Source organism: Dendrobates tinctorius, unplaced genomic scaffold (genome assembly GCF_039654945.1).
Source record: "Dendrobates tinctorius isolate UK_male_01 unplaced genomic scaffold, ASM3965494v1 ptg000038l, whole genome shotgun sequence".
Taxonomy (NCBI): domain Eukaryota; kingdom Metazoa; phylum Chordata; class Amphibia; order Anura; family Dendrobatidae; genus Dendrobates; species Dendrobates tinctorius.
Genome location: NW_027361706.1, coordinates 26,136,666 through 26,158,938, shown reverse-complemented (window position 1 = coordinate 26,158,938; position 22,273 = coordinate 26,136,666). Strand labels below are relative to the sequence as shown.

The following is a 22,273-nucleotide window of genomic DNA, read 5'->3' as shown; positions in this document are numbered from 1 at the left end:
TCATTCATTAACCAAACTACTTAGTTTATTTATTATATAGAGATATAAGTACATTATTGAATGATGGTAGTGTATTTTTTGTATGCAAATGAAAATAGGCCCCCACAGCCATTGTTACTGGTCGGCAGTTGGCACCTCAGTCCGACACTGCATACGTATGTACAGATGGCACACGCTGCATTATATCCTATGATGGGACTGCATTATACTCTATGAGGGGCCTACATTATACTCTATGGGTGGGCTGCATTTTGCTCTGAGGGGGCTACATTATATTATATAAGGGGACTGCATTATACCCTATGAGTGGGCTGCATTATTCCCTGAGGGGGGCTATATTATACCCTATGAGAGGGCTACATTATTCCCTATGAGGAGTGTACATTATATTCTATGGGGGGTGCATTATGCTATATTGAGAGGGCTACATTATACCCTATGAGGGGGTTGCATTATACCCTAAGAGGGGACTCCATTATATTCTACGGGGGGGCTGCATTATGCCCTATGAGGAGGCTACATTATATTCTACAGGAGGGCTGCATTATACACTATGATGGGGCTGCATTATATTATGTGACGGGGGCTACATTATATTCTATGAGCTGGCTGCATTATACTATATAAGGGCTTCATAATATTCTAAGAGGGGGCTACATTATATTCTATGAGGACTGCATTATATTCTATGAGGAGGCTACATTATATTCTATGAGGGGGCTGCATTATACTATATAAGGGCTTCATAAAATTCTGAGAGGGGGCTGCATTATACTATATGAGGACTGCATTATATTCTATGAGGAGGCTGCATTATATTCTGAGGTGGGCTACCCCAACCCCTGCTATATCATTAAGACGTATACTACCTTATATTATATCCTGATATTAGTGTGTTTTACACCACAAATTGTGATCTTGTATTTATTTTTATGTATCTACATAGTGGGCCCCTAGTGCGCCCAAGGAGTTCTAGTCTGACGCTGTGCACATGCATCTTCCCCATGCTGTTCTCATTCCATTTGAGCACTTTTTCCATCTATTTCAGCAATTTTAATGCCCCCCCAGACCTGCTGGGAAGGTCCGCCAGAAAAATGCTCGGGTTTCCCATTGACTTCAGTTATACTCGTTACTAGAGACGAACACTCGAGCATTATGGAAAGCTTGTTACGAGTAAGAGCAGCCAATAATATCAGGGCTCCCTCATGACTAATTATATGATAAAATGAATGGTGTTGCTGAAAACTACAATACAAAGCATCAGCATACTGAGATTTCTTGGACCTGTAAGTTGCGTTCTTTGTGCAGTGAAAAAACAGTGTCAAAAACAAACCAGATACTCATTGTGGGAACTTAAAGTGAAGTCTGCAATGATTACGTTTCTGCAATGATAAAGGATGATTTGGCTGCTGTGGTAGATCGTCTCACTCGGCTGCACGTAGAGGTGGACACAGGAACGCTGTTTTTTAAATCTTCAACTATTTTATTGAAGGTACTGCATAAACCAGTGCAGCGTTAGCAAAACAAACAGCGTTTCTGGCCTAACCAGAAACATAACGTATGGCACAGTCTGTGTTGCTGAGGGGATCCGCCCGCTCAGGAATAAATAACAAAAAAAAATTCAGCTTTCCTTATCATGAAAGCACAGCTTGGGGCTTGCACCTCCAGGTACGCTCAACACTGAGCAGAATGCTGTGTATTTATCCTATGGACTCCACACACTTTACAGATGTTCACTCACCCTGGCCCTAAACATGGCTGATTAACCCTTCTCAGCACTTCGGGTGCTGGAGCGTTTATTTAGGTTCATGTCACTGAAGCCAATGACCGCAGTGATACATATCTCCGCTCCAGTACTTTGCCAGTGATTTTGTCGCACCATATTAAACATGTTGTTTTGTTTTCATTTCTTCAAGGAGTTAAGACTGCACAAACAGGTCACCAGCCAATATCTATATATGTGCAGATATTAAGTGCTGCTGAGTGCAGTGAGCAAAACTTAGATTAGTGAGATGACTTTAAAGTCCTGCCGAAAATGATCTGTTTTTAGTGCAAACTCAGATCCATAGACAGTGGGAATGAACCTGACTGTCTGGAGTAGTGGACTCCTGAGAGCTGGTGCAGCACAGAAAAAGTCATGGACGTGTGAGTGGGAGGTCCTGATTATGGAGGATGGTACAGTAATACCACGGTCGCTGGGGGTAGCCTCATCAGCTGGTATTCACTGTGCTGGAGGCTGCTTCATCCCAGGTACAATGCTCCCTCCTAAGGACCAAATGATTGGAGGCAGAGGCCGGGATAAACTTTAACAGCTCATCTTTATTTTCTTCAGGGCACAGCACATCCCAAACGCCATCAGGACTCTTTCTTTACGTGATACCAACAGTACATCTTCCTCTACAGCAGCACGTCACTTCTTCAGACACACTTGGGTGGACCACACAATGAACAAGGAACACGGTGAATGCGGCTCTTCGTCTTCTCTCCTGGCAACCGACTACAGACCACGAAGGTAACCGTCTACTACGTTGTGTTTCACCCATTTACAGCACTGGTGATTCTATCCGTGCTGCTCCCAGACTCCGGCTGTCGTCTCCACAGGGACTCCTCTATTGTTCTCCCTGGCTCAAGAGCTCCCAGACACAAGCTGACTTCTTCCACAGACTGGCTTCAATTCACATCAGCTTCCAGCCCGTAGCTGACGGCTCCAGTGGCTCTCCCCACTGGCTGCTGCTGTAGGCGCAATTCTCCACTTCTCTGCTCTGGTATTCTGCCTCCACTTTAGTACCAGAGGCTACCCCTGGCTACACTGGCTCCAAGCAGGAAATCTGTCTCCTCAAGTACCAGCTAACTATTCCTCTCATCTTAACCCCTTAGTGTCCTCCAGAATTGCCCCAACCTAAGTGTGCTCAGTGCCCCCATCTAGTGTCCCTATACCCAAACTACACTTATCTCTTGTGGCCGCAAACACATATGTACATATCACATATACTGCACACAAACACATCAAGGATAACAAGATAAAACAATGACGTCAATATTTACAGGGCTAGTCCCTGTCACCTTCTTACACTAGTCTTAGCTCATTGGAGTGTAGATATGGTAGTAGACTGACAAATGAGAGGAGTTGTAAGACAGTGCAGCACTGTGGAGAGCTTTGTGGGAGAGTGCAATGACTGGTACTGAGTGGAGGCATCGGTGTAGCTGCTGGACAGAAATATGAGCCTGACTGCTGCATTCAGGATAATGACAAATGCATTTAGTGACAAGAAGAGTAATTAGTGACTTACAGTTAGTTGTGAGTTCAAGATGAAATGGAATCTGAGCAACAGTAACGGCTTTTAGTTATTTTTTTTATTAATAACGAATGATTGCACGCCCTTCTGGCGTGTGCTGGGATTGCGAATCACACATTGGGGTGTAACCACACATCAGACTGACCTCACAATGGGGTGTAACCACGCACCAGACTGGCGTATGTGCAGACTAACAGGAAACATAAATACCTGGTGTACCTCTCCTGCCACTCCTACCTTGTGTAAGAAAAAGCTCTGACGTTAATACTGTTCAGGTAGAGCTATTCAATGGCGCTATCCATGAAGAAAGTGCACAGGTAGAGCTATCCCATAGCGCTATCCCTCAATGTTCCTGAGCGTAAGCTATTTCACATGGTTGAGCGCACTTGGGATCTGCCCCCAAGGCCCTGCCCATGCCCAATGTTTGGTCCGTAGACCGCGGCTAGGAGTTAGTCCCGCTTTTGTGTACAAAATTTTTGTTGTTTTACAATTGTTAAAAATCTTAATAAAAGACTTGTTTGTACACACAGTTGTACAGATCTACTGTACTTCAGGGCGCTAGATGTGGAGGTTTACTGTGTTTCAGGGCAGCAGCAACAACCTGCAAATACTTGAGCAGCCCTGGCTAATCCACGCCGGCAGGATGATAAGATCCGGCGGAGGCGGGAACCTATGAGAAGAGAAGTAAATATAATGTAAGTGACGGGACTCCATATAACATGATACTACTGTGCGGTCACTGTGGCCGGACGTCAGAGTAATCTTATCACACAGAGGTCAGAGATCATCGTCAGCCATCATACATGTGACAATCCCATCAATGACAGATGTCATCTTACCCACATGAATTATTCTCACTGACTGACACCGCACAACATAGAGCTGATTCTCACACTTACGTTGTCTCTTTCCCTTCTTTTCTTCATTTTTTGAGTTTTGTTGCTCCATACTCAGATCTTTGTCCTCCTGAGCTAGAAATTCTGGTCAGAAAGTAAAAACAACTCAGTAACAATATATTCTTATAGGATTTGCTTTGTATCTATACTGTAAGTAAAGGGACTCAATGTTACATGATACTATTGTGCGGTCACGGTGGCCGGACATCAGCGGAATCTTATACAGAGGTCAGGGATCATTGTCAGCCATCATACATATCCCATCACTGACAGATAACATCTGCTCCTCATGAATTATTCTCACTGCCTGACATCATATAACATGGAGCTCATTATCACACTTACCTTGTCTCTTTTCAGAATTTTCTTCATTTTTTGAGTTTTCTTGGTCTATACTCAAATATATCGAAGAATTACTTTCCTCGTCAGCAGGAATATCTGATCAGAAAGTAAGAAAAACCTCTTAATAATATATTCTTATAGGATCTGCTTTGTATCTATACTGTAAGTAAAGTGACGACTTATTACATGCTACGACTGTGCGGTCACTGTGGCCGGACGGCAGAGGAATCTTATGCAGAGGTCAGGGATCATTGTCAGCCATCATACATATCCCATCACTGACAGATAACATCTGCTCCTCATGAATTATTCTCACTGCCTGACATCACATAACATGGAGCTGAGCCTCACACCTACCTTGTCTCTTTTCCTCCATTTCTAGCTCTATACTGAAATATATTGATTTTCTTTCCTCGTCAGTTTCATTTTCTATTCAGAAAGTAAAAAAAAACCTCTTAGTAACAATATAATCTTATAGGATCTGCTTTGTATCTTTACTGTAAGTAAAGCGGCGACTTATTACATGATACTACTGTGCGGTCACTGTGGCCGGACAGCAGAGGAATCTTATACAGAGGTCAGGGATCATTGTCAGCCATCATACATGTGTCTGCCCCATCACTGACAGATAACATCTGCTCCACATGAGTTATTCTCACTGCCTGACATCACATATCATGAAGCTGATCCTCACACTTACCTTGTCTCTTTTCCTCCATTTCTAGCTGTATACTGGAATATATTGATTTTCTTTCCTCGTCAGTTTCATTTTCTATTCAGAAAGTAAAAGAAAACCTCTTAGTAACAGAATATTCATGTAGGATCTGCTTTGTATCTGCTTATAACATTAGTGTGCAATATAAAAATTGTGTCAGGTTTTTTTAATAGATTTATGGTATTTCGAGGGTGTTGAATTAAAAAATCTCACGGCATTACATAACTGACTCCCAATACCTATACAGCGCATAAAATAATACAACTATGACACATTGACTTAGTAGCTAAAAATTGGCCACCAAAGAATTTTGTAACTTATTATACTCAATAACTTGAACCAATCCCCGCAGCTTGGCCAAAAGGCTCAAGGCCGTTTATCCCACTGACTGAATGACTAACCCTAATGCCATGAGAGAGTGAATGGCGGGGCAGCACTTCTGCTAGGAAACCGCCAGAGGTCGGACAGGGACCCGTGCCGCTACCCTCTTTTATCCCACTCTCCTTTATGCACTAATACATACACCAATCAGGGACCATTCACAGGAAAGGAAACCTATCCTTCCCCCTGCTACGGTTCCCTGAATGGCCAGGTTTGCTAGCCAACCACCTGGAAAGCACTTGTGAGTATGTACCATGGAAAAAAACAGAGGGAAAGATTTTTTCCCACCATGTAGCCCCTTCAGGACGGGGATATATAGCAAATAGGGTAATGCCATGTGTTCCCCTCCTGAAGGTCCATTGATCACCATTACTTTTGCTGAATTGGTTGTAGTTTTTGAGGTAATTGTCACAAGTGTGTCACGTCCTCCTGACATATCGGGGGTTAGAAGATCACTACGTATTGTGAATCACAAATCTTCCATTTAACCTGTGTGTTCGTTTCCCATATTAAATGGATTTTGTTTCATCCATGAAAATAATGATTTCTCCCAATGCGACTTGTGTGTGATAACCAATGCAATAGCTTTTGGTGTTTGGGTCGGTCTTTTGACTATAACAGCATCTCAAGTAATGAACTATCCTATATAATTATTTTGTATTTCAATTTGTAGGCTTACAGTGCCATAAAAGCGACTTTTTGAGGCCAGAATTCTATTGTGATTAAATATTTCAGAGGGAATCAGCCAAAACCAAAGTAATATTTTTAATCAGCACCATAAACTTAATATAAAACCATTCAGACATTGTTGGCACCAAAATCACTGTTTACCAGTGCAATGTAAGGCTAGTTTCACACTTGCTTTTTTTTGCAGCGCGTTTTTCCCGCAAAAAAACGCATTGAAAAAACGCATACATAAGCATACAACTGCTGCATTTTTTTCAAGCATTTTTATGAGCATGCATGAAAAAAACGCAGCATTTTTATGCGTTTGTATGCGTTTTTAGTGCGTTTTTACCGCGTTTGCGTTTTTTTCCAACATTTTTAGGTGGCCCCTCACACTACCCAAACCATGACTTTACTAACCCTAACCCTGACCCTAACCCTAACCCTAACCCTGACCCTAACCCTAACCCTAACCCTGACCCTAACCCTTAACCAAATCATACTTAACCCTAACCCAAACCCTAAACCCTAACTAACCCTAACCCTAACCCTAACCCTGACCCTAACCCTAACCCTGACCCTAACCCTAACCCTAACCCTAACCCTAACCCTGACCCTAACCCTAACCCTAACCCTGACCCTAACCCTTAACAAAACCATACTTAACCCTAACCCTGACCCTAACCCTAACCCTAACCCTAACCCTGACCCTAACCCTTAACAAAACCATACTTAACCCTAATCCTGACCCTAACCCTGACCCTAACCCTAACCCTAACCCTGACCCTAACCCTTAACAAAACCATACTTAACCGTAATCCTGACCCTAACCCTGACCCTAATCCTTAACAAAACCATACTTAACCCTAACCCTGACCCTAACCCTGACCCTAACCCTAACCCTAACCCTGACCCTAACCCTAACCCTAACCCTGACCCTAACCCTTAACAAAACCATACTTAACCCTAATCCTGACCCTAACCCTGACCCTAACCCTTAACAAAACCATACTTAACCCTAACCCTGACCCTAACCCTGACCCCAACCCTAACCCTGACCCTAACCCTAACCCTAACCCTGACCCTAACCCTTAACAAAACCATACTTAACCCTAATCCTGACCCTAACCCTGACCCTAACCCTTAACCAAACCATACTTAACCCTAACCCTGACCCAAACCCCAACCCTAACCCTGACCCTGACCATAACCCTAACCCTAAACCCCCTTAACTAACCCTAACTCTAACCCAAACCCCTAAATTCCATGGTTAAAAAAAAAAAAAACGCATATGCAAAAAAACGCATACATGAGCATGCCAGTGCGCACATATGCGCATCCATAGGCTATAATGGCCATTTTTAGCGCAAAACGTGCGCATATGTGCGCATGCGCTTTTTTGCAGGGCCAAAAAATGCAACATGCTGCATCTGGAAAATACCAACGCACACCCCAAAAAAACGCAGCGCATGAAAATCGCATACATGCGCTTACCAGCGCGCAGGTATGCGCACCCATGTTAAATATAGGGGAAAAAACGCATGCGCAGGTATGCGTTTTTTTCCAGCGCTAAAAAACGCAAATGTGAAACCAGCCTAAGTAATGGGACGCCTTATTACATGATACCACTGTGCGCGAACGGCAGAGGAATCTTATCATATAGAAGTCAGCGATCATTGTCAGCCATCATACATGTGACAATCTCATCACTGACAGATAACATCTGCTCCACATGAATGATCTGGTAATCTTGGAAAACTCTACAAAATTAATGAAATCTATGGGCAACATAATTGGGATCCATGAAACATGGATAACATAGGATACAAATAACTGAAAAACCATGTGGAAATATTGGAGACTTGAAGTCAACATTCTCATGTTTTGTCCTGTAGACATATAAGTACCTGACAATGGGGACGAGGGTGGCAAACTGGTAACAGCATCGTCACTAATAGATACAGGAAAAGATTCTTTCTGCCTGTTTGGAAGAAGAAAAACATGTAAATCACAAGTAAATGCAGTATAAAAGGGGTTGTCTCACTAGATTAACACCAACTATAAGGCCCATTAGGACATATGAGAGCTATAGTGTGGAAAATAGAGCAAAAAAAAACCTACAAATAACGGCTGACATGTAGTAGTACATCTGTCCTACATTGTGGGCAGCACTAAAAGTGCATGACTGGCTGCAATTATGGGATGTTACCATCAGCAGTTTCTGAAAAGAACAATGACTGCTAATCATGGGACAATGGATGCTGTATTTGATATTATGGTATTTATGTCCTATATTTGGAGTTGTGCACATATATCAGCCTTAATCTCCAAGTAATCAGCCTATAATCTACTCACATTTCTGAGATGTCTGTGTTGGATTCTGGGGTACACTCTGGAGGGGACTTGGTATCCTCCTTGTTCAGCCTGCTGGTAGCATTGGTACAGAGCTAAATGCAGACAACAAGAAATATGAAATACTTGTTTTTACTTTTAGAGGTTTTTTACTTTTTTATCTATTGTTCTCATACTTACTTTAGAAAGCCATTCAGAAGAAGATGTAAAATTTGGGTAGCTAAAGCTCTCATTGTCCTCCTCATCCTCTGATACCAGATGTTCGTGATCTACAAGACATAGGTAATTAAATATTTTTAGAGGCTGTTAATAAAACACAGTAACCATTTATCTGTAATATTAATGACAAGCAATTGTCTCAAAGTATGGTAGACGAGACAAACAGCTGCTTAGTCTACATGACGTCTCCTTCTACTTACTGATAGATAAGCTTGTGCCCACATTTTTGTAAATCAGATGATTTTTTATTAAACATAAGAGCATTGAAAACAAATATCACATGTCACAAAACAACATCCATTTTATAATTTTTTCCTCCAGTAACTTACCCCTCCAACTCAAGGAGACCATTCCAGAAAAAAACAACAGATCCCATACAGTCAGATATTGGTTCAGTTCACCATAAGTTTAACACAACATTCCTGTATACTGGTGTACCATTAACAAAGTCTGTCCAACCAAAGATTTTTTCCTATGAAACTTGCACATTGGAAGCCAGACCGGGGAATTATGTAACACATACAATAACTGAGGAGGTTTACTCTGCCCACCACCGATGTAGATGTAGATTATTCCACACTGAGACTTTGGTACGTATTTCTTGCAGTAACGGGCTCAAGTAGAGTTCCTCAAACCTCGTTAGTGGAAGCACTATATGGATCCCCAAGTACTTAAATTGCTGAACTACCTTTAATTTAGTTCCTGCCTCCACCTCCCCAGTACAATCGTCATCTCCATCAATCGGCAAAACACACAACTTATCCCAGTTAATCTTCAATTCCGAAATCAGACCAAAACCTTCAATTAATATCATTACCCTTCTTGGGGACTCCCTGGAATCTGCCAAATGGTTGCCATACAGAGCGAACTTCTGTGCCCACGTTTGCCACGAGCTTAGGTATATACACAGGCTTCTGACTTAGAAGGTTGTTAAAGTCTAAGTCTTTCAGAAATGGATGACTCTTGATCTCAAATGCTCCTGCTGGAAAAGACAAAACCAAAGTGTTGCGGATATTGTCAGAGACTGTTCCATATCTCAACTGTTTAGATTAAGTTAAACTAATGAAATTTACATGAAGGAAAATTACTGAAAGTCATATTATGAAGAATTAAAAATGGATGAGCTGATAGAGAATTGCTGATTCTCATGGACATGGGCGATATGTCCTATGTGTAATAAGCAAATTGTTACCTGTCCCAAGTCTTTGTTCAGGACTTTTTCTGAGCAGTTCTGTGATGAGGGACTGAGCATCAAAGGGAGGAACGGGATTACAATCCCAACGTATGTCTCCTATTATATAGAAAATTACAGAAAATAAAACATCTTTATTGGACTGTAAGATAAAGCAAAGGAAATAAGTAAAACAATGTAACCAATCAAAGCAAATGATCGGATTATTACACTTACCATTGACAATATTATTATTAATCTCAGTTTCGGATTTCCCATAAAATGGTACACGTCCCACAAGAAATTCATGTAGTATGATCCCCATTGACCACCAGTCCACAGGTCTTCCATAGTATTTTTTCAGGATGACCTCTGGGGCTATATAACATGGGGTGCCCAAGACCTGGAAAGCAACAGAAGAAGGTGATGAGATTGATGATACCATTATTATGACAAGTTCTCACATAAAAACACAATGACAGAGGATAAAATATCAGTGGAAAAGTTCTCTAGAAATGAAGAATGCAGAGGAGAAACAACAGTGTGATGAGATTAGTAAGAACAAGCTGCGTTTCTGTAAGTGATGCCGACCTCATGGTCCCGGAACTCTCTGCTGATGTCTTCTGCTAATCGCTTGTAGGTGTTGTTTTTTGGTGTCATGACACCAACTTTTGAAACCCCAAAATCGGTAACTTTAATATGTCCGGCAGATGTTATCAGGAGGCTGTGAAAGAAAAGATGGTTTTAACCTTACAGACTATATGATAATAAAATATAACTTCCATTATTAAACTACAGGGGGCACTTACTTCTCTGGCTTCAGGTCTCTGTGCACCACCCCATGGCTGTGCAAGTATTCTACAGCAGCAACCGCTTCTGCAAAGTACAAGCGGGCCAAGGGGACAGGTAAACGACCCATGGTGTTTAATAGGGTCCGACAGTCTCCACCTGTAGAAAAAAGGAAATATGACCGGTGAGGGGTTTATAAAGCAGACCACCGTGATGTGTAATGAGAAGTGAGCAGAGATATTTGTCAGGAAAGACTGTGTGCAGTTATAATGAATAGTGCACATAATATTAGACTAAAGTAGTGGTGAAGTGTGGTCCATGTAACTAATAACATAAAGTGATATCACATCTTGTCTACAGTTGAGGAAACTGGAGATACTGGCTTGCTCAGTGTGGACATACGGGGGAGATCACACAGACAGTGGCGTACATAAAAATCACAGGGCCCCATAGAAAAAGTTCTAATTAGGCCCCTAAAAATAATATCTATTGAAGCCCCTTCGTGTTCTCACCAGCAATACACTTTTTATGGCCATTTCAAAGTATGATGGCCTCAAGCGTGCCCCCACCCACAAACACGGAGTATGGTATCCCCACAGTGAATCATCCTGCCTACCGTATCACCCCACATATACAGTGTCAATATGAGGCCCCCACTTAGTATAGTGGCGCCCACAATGCCTATACTCAGTATAACGTCCCACACAGTCAACAATATAATGGTCCCCACATGTCTCCTCTCAGTATGATGGCCGCTCACACATAAATTTGGATCCTAACACAGAATGAGGACCCCCATATAGAATAAAGACCCCCCAGAGCACACCACTCAGTATGAAGACCGCACCCAGTATAGGGGCATTCACAGCCAGCAAATCAGTATCGTGGCATTAGCAGGCTCCCATAGCCTCTCACACAGTACTATATCCCCCACAGCCACCCAATCAGTATTATCACCCCTACAAATGCTGACATTAAAAAAGCACTATTCACCTTGCCCCATTCCCACAGCACGCTGCTCTGGTCAGTACAGTGTGAGTACTGAGACTCCACACTACAGGCGGGATGCTGTGACTACTTTACACCTCCAGTGTACGGAGTCTCAGACCACAGTCTCACAACCACGGGCTGAATGGTGGATCGGGGGGGCTTTTGGCTTCCTGAGGCACCATTCTGTTCATCAGTATTCTCATTCTGAGGATGCGGCTGCTCTGAAATTGTGATGATAGGAGGAGTGATGTGGCCCAATCCCAAGTGGCGCCAAGCCTCATCTGACTCATGGGCCCCATAGTTCCCCTGCACACTGAGCAATGGATTTCTGTGCAGCTAGGTAATATATAACCTATAGTAAATGTTCTGTGGTGATGGAACAACCACCTGGACAAATCCTAGTTATATGTGCGGTGATAAGATGTGAGCAGACATGGAGTGACTAGAATATAATGCATATGTGTCCTACCTTCCACATACTCCATGACCATACAGAGGTGAAGTTTAGTTGGAAAGGAGCAGAGCATGGAGACCACAAAGGGACAATCAGCGAATGTTAAGATGTCCCTCTCCATAAAAGCCAATTCCACCTTTTTTGGAGCATTCAGGTTCTGCTTGGCCATTGTCTTCATTGCAAAGACCTGGTGCAAGTCTTTATGGCGCGCTAAGTAGACGGACCTGGAGAAAAGGACAATCCATGGTTAGTAATCAATCCTTAATAACAGTCCAGCTATAGAAATCATTATACGATCTTCTGTGCTAATTCTTGAAGTCTGTCCGTCTCTGGAAATAAATTTCTAGAAATTAATAAAGTAGCAGCACATAATGTAACCTGTTATAGGTCAGAATGCTCCGCTGTATATAAATGAGCTGAATAGTGAGAATTAGATGCGGACAGTGATGTGGACTCCGATTATTTCCCTCTGATAACACTGAATGGCAGAGCACAGAGGCAGAAGTGTTGTCATAGGGAACCCTGAGAAATGTGGATTATACCAACAGAAATCTCACCCAAAAGTTCCAGCGCCGATCAGTTTGGATGTTTGAAAGTCGCTTATATGCGGCTTTCTCGCTGGGATCAATGATTCGATCGCTCCCTATAAGGAAATAAGAAATTATATTCAGATCAAAAAGCTGCAAGAAAAAGCTCCAGAAAACTTCTCCCTCCAATATTATGTCCCAGCTGATATACAGAGATTGACTGTAGGGGACGATATAAGCAGAACACTCCGCAGACACGGATGCCATTTAACCCCTTAACGACCAGGGGTATTTCTGTTCTTGCGCCTCCGTTTATTGCTCCCCTTCCTCCCAGAGCCATAACTTTGTTACTTTTCGGTCAATATGGCCATGTGAGGGCTTGTTTTTCACGGGACAATTTGTACTTTTGTACGACACCATTGGTTTTACCATAAGCTGTACTGAAAAATGGGATAAAAATTCTAAGCGCAGTGAAATTGCAGAAAAGTGCAATTCCACAATTGTTTTTTTACCGCGTTCACTAAATGCTTAAATGCTACAACTGCCCTGCCATTATGATTCTCCAGGTCATTACAAGTTCGTAGATACCGAACATGTATAGGTTCTTTCTGATTTAAGTGGTGAAAAAAAATACATCCAAAGTTTGTATTAAAAAAAGGCGCTGTTTTTTGAGACCCGCAGCATTTCTGTTTTTCGTGGTCTGGGTCGGGGTGAGGGCTCATTTTTTGAGTGCTGAGCTGATATTTTTATTGATACCATTATTGGATAGGTACGATGTTTTGTTCGCCCGTTATTGCATTTTATTGCAATGTTGCAGCGACTAAAAAAGTGTAATTCTGGCATTTTGATTTTTTTCTTATTGCGCCATTTACAGATCGGATTTCTTCTTGTTAGACTTTGATAGAATGAGAACTTTCCTCATTCTCTCATTTAGGTGGACTAAGATAAATTAAGATTGAGAAATCAAACGTTCGGTGTAAACTTTGACTTCTCTGCCCTGTGACTCCAGAGCCGTGTTACCTGCGCTCCTTATATCAGGGGTAATTCATTCATTAAAGTATTAGGGGGAATTGCTTTACACTGCAGCTCCTCTCCACAAGTCCAGATTAATATACTTTATAAGAGACTTGTATACACAACATTTCTGTAATATCGCCTATTATCCCAGCTGCAGCATTTACAATCAGGAAGATAATAGCGCTAGACAGAGGCGGAAATACAGACGTCCCGCCACTGAGCTGTGACTACAGAATACAGACTGCCATCACGGGGGAGGGAGCAGCAGAGACTAGCGGCCATAAATATGCTGTGCCTGCCAGGAGCTGACAGGGAGGCCTGTAAGATCTAACACCAGATCTTCTGATATCTGACTGGTGATCTGGAGAAGATCAGAAAACAAGGACGTGTGATAGAGAAGAAGACGGCTCCTTACCAGGCGTTCCGATGAGCGGGCCGGACGTTCCAGTGCAGACAGGACTTTTTGGGCGAGTTCCTTAATTAAAGACAAATCGCCATGTTGAAATCTTTTTTCAGCCTAGAAAGAAAAGAAAAATGTAAATCCTGAGATGAGAAAGGTCACATTGGAGGCGGCCATTTTATGTGCCATTTGCTCCTCTGGCGCCATATCTGGGGATTTATTGTATTTTATATTGGAGGAAAGAAGAGACTTCTATCCCGCCATTATTATCTATTATTATGGAGAAGATTTGTGCGAAGCGTCCGCCACTTACCTGCTGCAGTAACATCCTGATGTTCTGAAGTAAATCGCTCAGATACTCTGAGGTTAGTTGATCTTGATAGTAATTGGTCAGGCAGTCGTTTACCAGCGTCATCACCAGCCGGTGAGTGAAGCTGAGGACGCCATCGGGTGGTAGAAGCGCAGTGTCGGAGTTATTGTCAAAAATAATCCCCAATAGTGCGGCTACCTGTAAGTCATCTAGAAGATAGTCAGCCATAGCGAGTAAGTGCAAGTGCGCACAGTCCACTAGCTATAGAACCAAAAAATGGCACCAGTTACACTGTGTGCATTGTATAAGTAGAGAGTGTGTTCCGTGATGTCATAATAGCCAACATCATGTGTGATGTCATAATGGACAACATCATGTGTGATGTCATAAAGGGCAACATCATGTGTGATGTCATAATGGCCAACATCATGAGTGATGTCATAATGGAATCTGGGGATAGAATCTTCATGGGCGGCTCTGTAGGAATAGATGCTGCCTAGTAATTCTGACAGTGGAAAACCATGGAATGAATTATGTCTCCATGTTATTACGGCCGTTCTATGTTATTTCCAAATAGAACACAACCAGGATAAGGCTATGTTCACATGTTAGAAATAAAACACAAGAAAGGGGGACTCAAACCCAGAGTGCCAAGAAAAATGGGGTTATTACTTATATAGATATAGTAGAAAAGTATAAATATAGTAAAATAAATCCCACATTTAATTAGCAGTGCTGCGAAAATGGACCTTAGATGCAGAATGGACAATCGGAAAGAAACAACATAAAACCACTTTTGATACTTTGGACTTTTAGTCGGTTTTTCTCTTGTGGTTTTATATGTTCACATGTTGCATTTTTGCAGGATTTTATTCTACCCCTAAAACCAGAGTGGTAGCAGGAAAATCGCTGCGTACAATCCTCATGTTTTTGCAGCGTTTTTAATTGTTTTGCTTTTTCATTCATTCATTTGAATTGGTGAAAAACGCTGCAAAAATGAAAGAATTGACAAGCTTCAGATCAAAAATGGAGAAAAAGAAATGCAGCGTGTGACTGAGAGTTTAGAAATCTCTTCTCTAAGCTGGTACTGTAAAATGTGAGGGTTTTTTTGTAGAAAGAAAACAGAAGTTATATCAAAATTGTGATCCAAAAAATATCCTGTGCCAAGCACAATATATAAATCCCGTCTGTTTCACTAGTTTCTCAACTGCATGAGAAAAGTGAACAGAAAAAGCACAAAGTAGAAATTTTTTCAAAATCATAAATTGCAATTTTTATTAAATATACAACAATAGTAATGAAAACAAGTAATTATAGTAAAAAACAAAAAAACAAAAAAACAAATGCCTCAGGCTACTTTCACATTAGTGTTTTTTAGCGCTGCGCTTCGTGCGCAATAGAAACGCATGCAAAAAAAGCATCATGCGTTTTGCATGCGTTTGCTTTTTTAGGCACATGCGTTTTAACCAGTTTCTAGCCATGTTAACTTTTAAAACGCATGCAATTTTAAACGCAGGCGTGCGCATGTCCATGCGCACGCCTGCGTTCCCATAGACGGTAATGTGCTATTTTGGCGCATTCCGTGCGCTAGCGTGCGCATGCAGGTTTTTTGACACTGGTTGGACGGACCAAAAATGCAACAGGTTGCGTCCGGCGCGTCTAGGCGCACACTCCAAAAAAACGCATACGCACAAAAACACATACGAACGCATGCAAACGCTACACCATGCGCCCCCATGTTAAAGATAGGGGCACAGGACGCATGTACATGGTCGTGCACGATGCACTGTTTTAAAAAACGCTAGTGTGAAACCAGCCTCAGATGTGAAGGATGCTAATGGCTGGAGACACCTTTACACACACTTTACCAGCATTAATATATTGAAATTGAAGATATGCAAATATCTCAAATGTGAAAGGAGGGGTACAGCCACCTATAAATAATCTTCCTGAAATAGGATTAGAACATCATTAAAGTGCCTGTGCTGAGGTAGGAAAATGGCTGCCTAAGTCCAGCAACATATATGGAACACCCACATGATCAATTAACCCCTTTACCCCCAAGGGTGGTTTGCACGTTAATGACCACTGTCCCTTTATGAGGTAATAACTCTGGAATGCTTCCATGGATCCCGGTGATTCTGACATTGTTTTCTCATTACATATTGTACTTAATGTTAGTGGTAAAATTTCATTCATATAACTTGCGTTTATTTGTGAAAAAAATGTAAATTTGGTGAAAATTTTGAAAATTTAGCAATTTTCCAACTTTAAATTTTTATGCCAGTAAATCACAGAGATATGGCACACAAAAAACTTAATAAGTAACATTTCCCACATGTTTACTTTACACAAGCACAATTTTGGAACAATTTTTTTTTTTAGGAAGTTATAAGGGTTAAAAGTTAACCAGCGCACACCGCTGAAGGTGCTCAAAACCACATTCAAGAAGTTTATTAACCCTTCAGGTGCTTCACAGGAATTTTTTGAATGTTTAAAAAAATGAACATTTCACTTTTTTCACAAAAAAATTACTTCAGGTCAAATTTTTTTTTATTTTGCCAAGGGTAACAGGAGAAATTAGACTGCAAAAGTTGTTGTCCAATTTGTCCTGAGTATGCTGATACCCCATATGTGGGAGAAAACTACTGTATGAGCACACCTCGGGGCTTGGAGGGAAGTAGCAACGTTTTGGAATGCAGACTTTGATGGATCGGTCTGCGGCTGTCATGTCATGTTTGGAGAGCCCCTGATGTGCCTAAACTGTGGAAACCCCCCACAAGTGACCCCATTTTGGAGACTAGACCCCTAAAGGAACTTATCTAGATGTGTGGTTAGCAGTTTGAACCCCCAAGTGCTTCACAGAAGTTTCTAACGCCCTGACTTGAAAATAAAAAAATCATATTCTTTCCACAAACATGATCTTTTAGTCCCCAATTTTTTATTTTTCCAAGGATAACAGGAGAAATTGGACCCCAAAAGTTGTTGTGCAGTTTGCCCTGTATATGCTGATACCCCATATGTGGGAGAAAACTACTGTATGGGCACACGTCAGGGCAAGGAAGGGAACTAGTGATGTTTTGGAATGCAGACTTTGATGGAATGGTCTGTGGGTATCATGTCACGTTTGGAGAGCCCCTGATGTGCCTAAACAGTGGAAACCCCCACAAGTGACCCCATTTTGGAAACTAGACCCCCCAAGGAACTTATCTAGATGTGTAGTTAGCATTTTGAACCCCCAAGTGCTTCAAAGAAGATTATAACGTAGAGCCATAAAATTAAAAAAAATCATATTTTTTTCCACAAAAATGATACTTTTGCCCCCAATTTTTCATTTTTCCAAGGATAACAGGAGAAATTGGACCCCAAAAGTTATTATGCAAATTGTCCTGAGTAGGCTCATACCCCATATGTGGGGCTAAACCACTGTTTGGGCGCATGGCAGAGCTTGGAAGGGAAGGAGCAACGTTTGACTTTTTCAATGCAGAATTGGCTGGAATTAAGATCAGACACCATGTTGCGTTTGGAGAGCCCCTGATGTGCCTAAACAGTGGAAACCGCCAAATTTTAACTCCAACCCTAACCCCAACACACCCCTAAGTCTAATATCAGCTCTAGCCCTAACTCTAGCCCTAAACCTAGCCCTAACCCTAGCTTTAATCCTAATCCTAGCCCTATCCCTAGCTCTATCCCAAACCCTAATGGGAAAATGGAAATAAATACATTTTTTTAATTTTATTATTTTTCCCTTACTAAGGGGGTGATAAAGGGGGGTTTGATTTACTATTTATGGCGGGTTTTTATGTTTGGCAGCTGTCACATGCTAAAAGATGCTTTTTATTGCAAAAAAAGGGTTTTTGCATCAACACATTTTGAGAGCTATAATTTTTCCATATTTTGACCCACAGAGTCATGTGAGGTCTTATTTTTTGCGGGACGAGTTGATGTTTTTGTTGGTACCATTTTCGGGCGCGTGACATTTTTTGATCGCTTTTTATTCCCATTTCATTAATTTATTTTCGGGGGGTAGGGTGTTTACACCGTTCCGCGTGTGGTAAAATTGATAAAGCGGTTTTATTCTTTGGGTCAGTACGATTACAGCGATACCTCATTTATATTTTTTTTATGTTTTGGCTCTTTTATGCAATAAAACAATTTTATATAAAAAAAATAATTATTTTTGCATCGCTTTTATTCTGCAAGCTATAACTTTTTAATTTTTTCGCTGATGATGCTGTATGGCAGCTCGTTTTTTCCTGGACAAGATGACATTTTCAGCGGTACCATGGATATTTATATACAGTACAGACCAAAAGTTTTTATACACCTTCTCATTCAAAGAGTTTTCTTTATTTTCATAACTATGAAAATTGTAGATTCACTCTGAAGGCATCAAAACTATGAATTAACACATGTGGAATTATATAGTTAGCAAAAAAGTGTGAAACAACTGATAATATGTCTTATATTCTAGGTTCTTCAAAGTAGCCACCTTTTGCTTTGATTACTGCTTTGCAGACTCGGCATTCTCTTGATGAGCTTCAAGAGGTAGTCACCGGAAATGGTTTTCACTTCACAGGTGTGCCCTGTCAGGTTTAATAAGTGTGATTTATTGCCTTATAAATGGGGTTGGGACCATCAGTTGTGTTGTGCAGAAGTCTGGTGGATACACAGCTGATAGTCCTACTGAATAGATTGTTAGAATTTGTATTATGGCAAGAAAAAAGCAGCTAAGTAAACAAAAACAAGTGGCCATCATTACTTTAAGAAATGAAGGACAGTCAGTCCAAAAAATTGGGAAAACTTTCAGTGTCCCCAAGTGCAGTGGCAAAAACCATCAAGCGCTACAAAGAAACTGGCTCACATGAGGACCGCCCCAGGAAAGGAAGACCAAGAGTCACCTCTGCTGCGGAGGAAAAGTTCATCCGAGTCACCAGCCTCAGAAATCGCAGGTTAACAGCAGCTCAGATTAGAGACCAGGTCAATGCCACACAGAGTTCTAGCAGCAGACACATCTCTACAACAACTGTTAAGAGGAAACTTTGTGCAGCAGGCCTTCATGGTAAAATAGCTGCTAGGAAACCACTGCTAAGGACAGGCAACAAGCAGAAGAGACTTGTTTGGGCTCAAGAACACAAGGAATGGACATTAGACCAGTGGAAATCTGTGCTTTGGTCTGATGAGTCCAAATTTGAGATCTTTAGTTCCAACCACCGTGTCTTCGTGCGACGCAGAAAAGGTGAGCGATGGACTCGACATGCCTGGTTCCCACCGTGAAGCATGGAGGAGGAGGTGTGATGGTGTGGGGGTGCTTTGCTGGTGACACTGTTGGGGCTTTATTCAAAACTAGGTTAAGAGCCCGGGGCTGCCCGGGCATAGTAACTAACTGTGGTTAGTTATAGCAAATTATAATTATCCTCCATCCCATAATCCGTGCCCATATACCCATCATACATATGCACGATCCCATAGGCCCATGCCCATATACCCATCATACATATCCGCCATCCCATAGTCCCGCGCCCATATACCCGTCATACATATCCTCCATCCCATAGTCCAGTGCCCATATACCCATCTCACATCCTCCATCCCATAGTCCCGTGCCCATATACCCGTCATACATATCCTCCATCCCATAGTCCAGTGCCCATATACCCATCACACATCCTCCATCCCATAGTCAACCATTATGACATCATAATGAGCGGCGGGGCTTGCAACCTATGATGACATCAGTGTCGCCATGGCAACCATTATAACATCATAATGAGAGGCGGGGCTTGATACACACACTTTTTCCCCATTATGTAGATAGGGGCAAAACTGGTGAATTGGAACGCGCGCTGTTCAAATTTCACCTCACAACATAGCCTAGGACACTCTCGGGGTCCAGACGTGTGACTGTGCCAAATTTTGTGGCTGTAGCTGCGACGGTGCAGATGCCAATCCCGGACATACACACACACATAAACACACACATACATGCATATACACACTTGAGCTTTATCTATTAGACTAGCTGAAGAGCCCAGCGCTGCCCGGGCATAGTAACTAACTGTGGTTAGTTAGAGCAAATTATAATTATCCTCCATCCCATAGTCCCGTGCCCATATACCCATCATACATATCCACGATCCCATAGGCCCATGCCCATATACCCATCATACATATCCTCCATCCCATAGTCCAGTGCCCATATACCCATCATACATATCCTCCATCCCATAGTCCCGTGCCCATATACCCATCATACATATCCACGATCCCATAGGCCCATGCCCATATACCCATCATACATATCCTCCATCCCATAGTCCAGTGCCCATATACCCATCATACATATCCTCCATCCCATAGTCCCGTGCCCATATACCCATCATACATATCCGCCATCCCATAGTTCAGTGCCCATATACCCGTCATATATATCCTACATCCCATAGTCCAGTGCCCATATACCCATCACACATCCTCCATCCCATAGTCCCGTGCCCATATACCCGTCATACATATTGTTAAATATTAATAATCCGTTAAATATTTCTTATTACACCCAGAGGACGTACAAGGGAAAGACGGACCACTAAAAATAGACGACTCAGAGGCCCAAATCCGAAGTAAAGTAAGGAAAAGTTTGCTAAAGATATGCAAAATAATTCCTGCATATGAAAACAAAATCCATGTTTGTAGAAACTCTGAGGTTTTTGAAAGTTGTGTTGATAAATTTGATTTATCTAACGAGGAGAAGAATCAGTTGTTCAAAATGTGGATCCCTGTAAATTTTGCTAGAAGATTGTCTTTAAAGTTATCTGGTGAAATACATGAGAATTTAACTGATAAGGACAGATTAAAAATTCTCATTTTTTGTTCATCAAATGAAAATCATCCAGATATTGATATTCTTCAAAAATTAAGGATTGGTCGGAAGGAATGTACCTACACTTTCATGTCCATATATGACCGCCTGTATAGAATGCTGAGTGAGAATGTCAAAACACAGTCCCTCATAAGTAGAGTTGAGCGACTTTTGGTTTTTTAGGGTCGCGTTTCGTTTCGTGAAACCCGACTTTTCCAAAAGTCGGGTCGAGCAAGATCGTCCGATTATAGGGAAAAGTCGGGGTCGTCCCGAAACACGAAACCCAATGTAAGTCAATGAGGAATAAAAGTCGGCAGTGAGAGGAGGACAGGAAACACACCTACAGTGCCCATTTGAATGCCAAAAGCATCAATTCTTCTTTTTTAATCTTGTCAACCTTAATTAACTTCATAATACAAGTTACGCACTGAAAAATGGGGGTTATTTGGCTACAAACTGTGGGGGGGGGGAGGGCTGGCTCCAGGTTTTCATGTGCCCTGGGCGAAAGAGCGCCCCTTTAACACATACCACAACTCATCATGCTCCGATACGGCAGAGAAATAGCGGTATAGTACAATGAAAAATACCTGACTTTTTACATCTCATGACGAGGCCCATCTATTTCTCCATACAGAATCATTGGTCCCATATAATGTTTGAAACAGTATATGATGAGCTCCACATAATGCTACAGTATATGTTGGTCCCCATGGATGAAGCTCCACTGTCTTATGGGCCCAAATAATGCTCCAAACATAATGGGCCCCATTTCTAATGCTCTAGTGTATAATGGACCCTGTAAATGCTGCTCCAGTGTCTGATGTCCACCTTTGGAATGTTCCAGTGTATGGTGGGCCCCATCTATCATTCTCCAGAGTATAGTGCTCCC

The 22,273-nt window shown here is 41.8% G+C and overlaps 1 long non-coding RNA gene across 2 annotated transcripts in view; it reads left to right on the top strand.

The window, feature by feature from the left end:
• Positions 1–2,332: 2,332 nt before the first annotated feature.
• Positions 2,333–22,273, top strand: part of LOC141088374 (uncharacterized) — a 47,677-nt gene continuing 27,736 nt past the window's right edge. The window contains exons 1-3 of one of the 2 annotated variants that reach the window (XR_012231935.1): positions 2,333–2,512; positions 3,883–3,991; positions 4,553–4,611. This is a non-coding gene — a long non-coding RNA (uncharacterized lncRNA). Of the gene's footprint in view, positions 2,513–3,882; positions 3,992–4,552; positions 4,612–22,273 lie in introns of those variants that run through there. The other variant, XR_012231934.1, reaches the window with a different exon arrangement.